General features: G+C 43.1%; 1 non-coding gene across 1 annotated transcript; it reads right to left on the bottom strand.

Moving 5' to 3' along the window:
- Nucleotides 1–6101: 6101 nt before the first annotated feature.
- trnae-cuc (transfer RNA glutamic acid (anticodon CUC)) lies at nucleotides 6102–6173 on the bottom strand. The gene has a single exon. It is a non-coding gene; the product is annotated as a tRNA-Glu (tRNA).
- Between the last annotated feature and the right edge of the window lie 614 nt (nucleotides 6174–6787).

Below are 6787 nucleotides of genomic sequence, written 5' to 3'. Positions count from 1 at the left end.
AATAATAAATATTGTTATATGAATTTTCTCTTTTAGAATCTTTATTTTTTAAATAGTTGTATACATAAATCAAGTATGTTAGACCATATAATTTATGGTCGTCAATACATTAACCCATAGATAGTCATGTATAACAATATAACATTATGATAATTGTTATAATCATTATCATTTACTAAATAGGCTACGTTACGGAATAAAAGTACCTTTGTGACCACGTTGTTTCTTCCACAGATCCAGCTCTCCAACGCAAGATCATCGTCCAAATTAGCTCACAGCCGTACACATTTATTAAGGAACTTTCAAGTCTTTTCAAACATCCCCAAACATAGATGCTGGGAACTGTAGTGCAGACGGGGACTAACACATGACAGTGACAGCATCGATGACAGTGACAGTGACAATGATCATAGCGTGGTGACTGTGACAATAGGTAGACCTCAAATATGCATTTTTTTTAACATGCCAAGATGGGACCTGCGACTGACCGATGTCTACCTATCTAAGAGGGGGCTTTAGCCTGCAATAGATCTGTGTGTGTGTGAACAGTGAAGTGAACTGGCAGTGAAGTCTGTCTTCATTCTTATATATATACAGGTCCTTCTCAAAAAATTAGCATATTGTGATAAAGTTAATTATTTTCCATAATGTTATGATAAAAATTAAACTTTCATATATTTTAGATTCATTGCACACCAACTGAAATATTTCAGGTCTTTTATTGTTTTAATACTGATGATTTTGGCATACAGCTCATGAAAACCCAAAATTCCTATCTCAAAAAATTAGCATATTTCATCCGACCAATAAAATAAGTGTTTTTAATACAAAAAAAAAGTCAACCTTCAAATAATTATGTTCAATTATGCACTCAATACTTGGTCGGGAATCCTTTTGCAGAAATGACTGCTTCCATGCGGCGTGGCATGGAGGCAATCAGCCTGTGGCACTGCTGAGGTGTTATGGAGGCCCAGGATGCTTCGATAGCGGCCTTAAGCTCATCCAGAGTAAGTAAAGTGTTACCAAGTTATGTTATGGCATATACCCACACACCACAATATCCCTTCCTCCCAAAATATCAAACTATAACCTTGTCCAAAAACACTGAGATGAAATATGTGCTATGTGAAATAAATGTATGAAATTGATTAACTACTCTACTGAATAGTCATAAACTTTGTATTTTGCCACACGCTATCTTTTATTGGAAGATGGCTTCCAAGCACAAGAAGCACAGGGCTATGAGTGAGGGTGAATGGATGACCCGCCTGCGCAGATTTGCCACACAGGGGGTCTGGCCTTCTGAGGAAGGAAACAGACCGGCACCACGCCAGAAGAAATGGCATGACCTGGATCAGAAGGTAAACTTGGGCATGTATATAAACACAGGGAAGCTATGTCATATATAGAGGGAGCAGATAGTTATGATTCACTGTCATATGTTACAGATTGAGAAGTATCCACTGCAACACAGGGGGCAAATGTCTCTGTTTGGGGGGACACAGACATGTGACTGTGGTTTCCATACAAAAAAAGGTATAAGTGTTTCATAAAACTGTAATATGTTGATGGTGTATTGTGTATTTTTGAATTTAATTTCCTTTTCTTTGAAACTGTAGCCTTCCAGTTTGGCCCCTGTGGCCCCTGTGTCATCCACACCATCCACGTCACCACCTGTAACAACAGGGCAGTCAGGAACAACATCTGGAAAGGCACCTTTAAAGCCTACTTTAACTTTGGCATCGGTAAATGCATGTCTTTGCAGATATTTATGTTATCATATGTTATAGCATTTTAAAATGCTTCACATAATGTTACTAATTTCTTTTTGTCAGTTTACAAAGCCACGGTATGGTGGGCCCCATGGTGCAGCTTTAAAGCCAAACCTAGGTGTGGCAAGGACGCATGCAACCAAGGTATATAGTCAAAAAAATGAAATTTCATTCCATAAAGATATGCTGAGTTTATCTAATCATTGTTACTGCAATACCTGATAATGATATATTATTTCATTCAATATTGTAAACTGTGTTCTCTTAATCTTGCAGCCTATTAGCACTTCTGCATTGTCCATCCCTGCATCTAGGACACCATCTCCTGCTCGCAGTCCCAGGCTGTATATTCAGACCGTCTCCCCCCTGTCTCTTCCTCCTTCTTCTGTGTCTGAAGCCACTCCTGCTTCCTGTGCTCCAGGAGCTGCTTCTAGAGTTGTGAGAAACTCTTTCATTTAATTGTTTTCTTCACACTAATATTGTTGGATCACATAAATATGCTACAATTTGAACAAACATTCCTCATAAGTGGCTTGTAATCATATCTACTGTATGTGTTTGCCTTTTTTAATACATTAGGAAGTGTCAGCCGCTGCCTCCTCTGGGACGTCCTCTGCTCCTCTCACCCCTGTGATCAGCTCCACCTGTGTTCCCTCTGCTGCTCCATCTGTGGCTGGATCCTCTATTCAACCTGCCGAGGATAGGGTGATCGCTCCAGGTTCAGAGTCTGGATGGCTTCCCGTAAAGTTGATGAAAACCATACCACCACAGGATCAGAAATGGATTTCAGCAGCTTTGTGGAAGCAACAGCGGCTTCGTACTGACCTGAAGCTGTGGTATGATCCACCAGAGCCAGCTCTGATCTATCACCAAGGTCCCGCTCCAGAGCGCTTCTTTACACACCGGCTTCTACTGTGGATGCCATACCACCTCTGGAAGGTCAGGCTGTCCTGTCCTGTGTGTGGGAGACAGCTCACAGGCTATGGGGCACACAAGAGAGCCCGTCAGTTTCTGGATGTGGACCAGTACTACCTTATGATCACGGAGACTCTCTGGTGCAGTGGGTGCAAAACGGCCTTAATTTCCACCAGCAAGGCCATCTTGGACCAGCTGGACTTAGCCCACAGACTGGAATTTAGGCTGATCCGAACTCGAAAGGGAGTATACTGAGATTACTTAGCTTGTGTAACAAATGTTTGTCATTTAAAACACAATTGAGATGAGCTGGTTTTAATGTTTGTGTCTTTCTGTCTCTCTTTCCCTTTGTTTTATTCAGGTATGCCTGTGACATGCGGGTCATAAGGTTCCTGAGGGAGAGGGCCCTGGGCAACAGCCCCTCGCGCTTAGTGAGGCAGCTGCGGGAGAACCACAGCGAGGAGTGGCTGAAGCGTCTTTGCCGATACCTTGGTGCCTGCTCAGACTTCATCTCCCAGCCAAGCCTGCTCCCTGTGAGGTTTCAGGAGCCACCTGAGCCCGAAACTATCCCCTCCCACAGGTGGATGCTGGCTGTTTATGGGCGAGATATCTTGTGCAGGATTGACCACATTAAAGCCAGCATAACGTCCACATATGGCTGCATTATGAAGATGGACTCAACCAAAAAGGTAACTATTTTTACATTTCAATCAAAAGAATTGAAAATACACCATTAGTAGTAGTACAGAAGTATGTATGTAATGTTCCATATATAAATAATTTAACATCACTCACTGTCTTTTCTGTGTGATTACAGATCACAAAGAAGCTGTCGGGGTTTGCAAAGGGGACAGCTATGTGGCTAACATCTGTCAGCAATGAGGTGGGCCAGATCCTCATTAGTGTTCTGACAGCTCAGGAGGGTCCAGCCCTGGACTGAATGGCAGCTGACCTCATTCGGAGGTACACCGATGCGGGTGTGGCTCCGCCTCAGCTCCTCTATGTGGACTGCGACTGCTGTCGGGAGGGCACTGGGCAGACCAAGCTCAAGCAGCGATTTGGTGGGTGGCTGCCTGAGCAACTGCTGGTAAGACTTTTTGTGACAAGTACATTGTGATGGTTGTGTTGTTCTTCTGCTTGTGATTTTGTATCTTTTTAACATTGATTTACTCTTATATTTTACCAGGCTGTGGATGAGCGCAGTGTACCAGGGATAGAGAGAGTGGACAACCTGGCAGGCTACTTGGTGGGGCTTAGGGTGGAAACTGGGCAAACTCTGAGCCACCAGCAGGCCAGTACCATCATTGCCCTATGGCAAAGCCTGCTTCAGGGTGTGCCATCCTGCTTCAGGGTGTGAACTTGCCAGCCCCCATTCATATTGCTGCTAGGCCTCTCCCCCCTGGACAGATTCGCCCCACTGCAGCACCCCTACAGCCTGGTCCCCAACACCGCTACCACTTGCCTGAAAGCACAGTGGGAAAGGCAGTGGACAAGCGAAAGTCTGCAGTTCCAGCTCCGCACCCCCCTCCTCCAAAAGTTTTCCGGCCAAGGCAGTTGTTCCCCACTGATTCTGCCCCTTTACCTGTTGTCCCCAACCCCAGTCCTGCATTTGCCCCCATTGTCCAAACGTCTGTTTCTGCACCTTCACCTGTCATCCCCAACCCCAGTCCTGCCTTTGGCCCGTTTGTGTTTTTGTGTCCAGCTCCAGTTCCTGCCGTCAGGCAGATTGCTCCTGCTGGCCCATTCCCTCCCCGCCACCTGCTCGGAGGCCCTACGTCCGCACTGTGGACAAAAACAAGTGCAGTCTGTGCCACCAGCCCCGCAACAAAGATACTTTCCCCAGCCAGTATTATGGCCACATTTACTGTCCCCAGACTGCTGTAATGCCACTTGACCAGTGGATGGAGGAGATGAAGAAGAAGAGGGCAGATAAAAAAAAAATTTTTTATTTCAAAATGCTAAATGTGTGTGTGTGCGCATCCGTTAGGGTCATTTGTTCACCCTCCATGAAGCTAATTTGTTCATTTGCTTTTTAAATTTGTTCATTTACCCCATATGAGACTATGTAACCTTACGTAAAGCTTTTTTGTTTGTAAATAGTCCACAACCTGTTATATACTGTGTGTGTGTGTGTGTGTGTGTGTGTGTGTGTGTGTGTGCGTGCGCGTGCGTGTGAGTGTGTGTGTGTGCGTGCGTGCATGTGTGCATGCGTGTGTGTATGCTCGTGAGGGTGTGTTTATGTGAGAGAGAAGGAGAAGGTGTTTGTAAATAAAAAATAAAAATAACTTTATTTCTACAACAGTATCCTTTGGCTTTTTTCTATCAAACCTATCTGGAAAACTTTTTACAAACTCACACAGATATTAAAATTACAAGAAAGGGACATAATGGTATTCCAGACAGATCAAACAGGGTGTGAGAAGTGAATGTCAGAAACATTTCTTTGATATAAAGGTTTATTATTATTTATTATAAGCAGTAGTAGTATCATATTCTTATTTTAATTATTTGTATTGCAACAAAGCATTACAATTACAAGAAAGGGACAGAATTGTATAACAGACAGGTCCACAGGATCTGAGAAGTGATTTTCAGAAACATTTCTTTGATATAAAGGTTTATTATTATTATAAGCAGTAGTAGTAGTAGTATCACATTCTTATTTTTATTATTCTTATTGCAACAAAGCATTAAAATTACAAGAAAGGGACAGAATGGTATTGAAGACAAACCCACAGTGTGTGAGAACTGAAGTGAATGTCAGAAACATTTCTTTGATATAAAGGTTTATTATTATTTATTATAAGCAGTAGTGGTATCATATTCTTATTTTAAGTATTTGTATTGCAACAAAGCATTAAACTTACAAGAAAGGGACAGAATTGTATGGACAGGTCCACAGGATGTGAGAAGTGATTGTCAGAATGATATAAAGGTTTATTATTATTATTATTATTATTATTATAAGCAGTAGTAGTAGTATCATATTCTTATTTTTATTATTGTTATTGCAACAATTACCAATTCTATATGTATCAGTTTTTAAGCTATATTTGATAGATTCATAGACCTTTGTAAGAGTTTGCAATAGTTGATGCATGTTCCAATCGGGATTCGAACCGACGATTTTCGCCTTTTTCCCCTCTTTTTTTCTCTTCTCCTTCCCCTTCTTTCCTCCTTCTTCCCCCCCCCCCTCTCCAGACTATTGTTCCCCAGCTTTAGCGGAGCTGGAAGAGCGGAGGACTGTAGGTGGCAAGTTGGCAATCCTTAGGTCGCTGGTTCAACTCCGCCTCGAAGGACTTCTTTTTCACACATAAACATTTCCTTGGCCCTGCTTCTCGACGAGGGCGTCAGCGCTTGAGTTCGAAGTTCGCCATTTTACAATCACGACCGCCGTTGGTGGGCAAAAGCTCATTCCCTGACCGGGAATCGAACCCGGGCCGCGGCGGTGAGAGCGCCGAATCGTAACCACTAGACCACAAGGGAAGGTCTACTGATGACTTGCCCTCAAGCCTGGCTGTGGCCTTTACCAGATTTTGCAGCAAGACCACTAATACTTGTATTTTCCTCCAGGAGAGGAGACGTCACTGACCCTGGCAAACTGACAAACTGACACAGACTCTGTAGGAATATCCCAACTTGCCATGAAAACAAAGCAACCGAGATCCCCAACATGTGAGGCCTCCATCTCGAAGGTTTTTATAGCAGTTTTTTGCAGACGTCTCTTACCCTGGATCCCGGTTCTTCCGTTGAGAAACTGTCACAGACTCTGTAGGAATATCCTAACAACACCACAAATTTGCCATAAAAACAAACAATTTGAGATCCCCAACATGTGAGACCTCCATCTCTAAGGTTTTTTTTTAGCATTTTTTTTGCAGACGTCTGTGGCACTGGATCCCGGTTCTTCCGCTGAGAAACTGTCACAGGCTCTGTAGGAATATCCTAACAACACCACAACTTGCCATGAAAACAAAAACAATAAGATCCCCAACATGTGAGGCCTCCATCTTGAAGGTTTTTGTAGCAGGCCCCTCATCTGACCCCTTCCTGATGTTGGCTCCAGGTCTGTTAATAGCTTGAGAAAAAGTATATGTCAT

Source organism: Siphateles boraxobius, unplaced genomic scaffold (assembly GCF_051911475.1).
Source record: "Siphateles boraxobius isolate OS27281-9 unplaced genomic scaffold, OSU_SipBor_1 77, whole genome shotgun sequence".
Classification (NCBI taxonomy): Eukaryota; Metazoa; Chordata; class Actinopteri; order Cypriniformes; family Leuciscidae; genus Siphateles; species Siphateles boraxobius.
The sequence above is the reverse complement of the archived record's forward strand: the minus strand, read 5'-3'. Positions and strand labels throughout refer to the sequence as shown.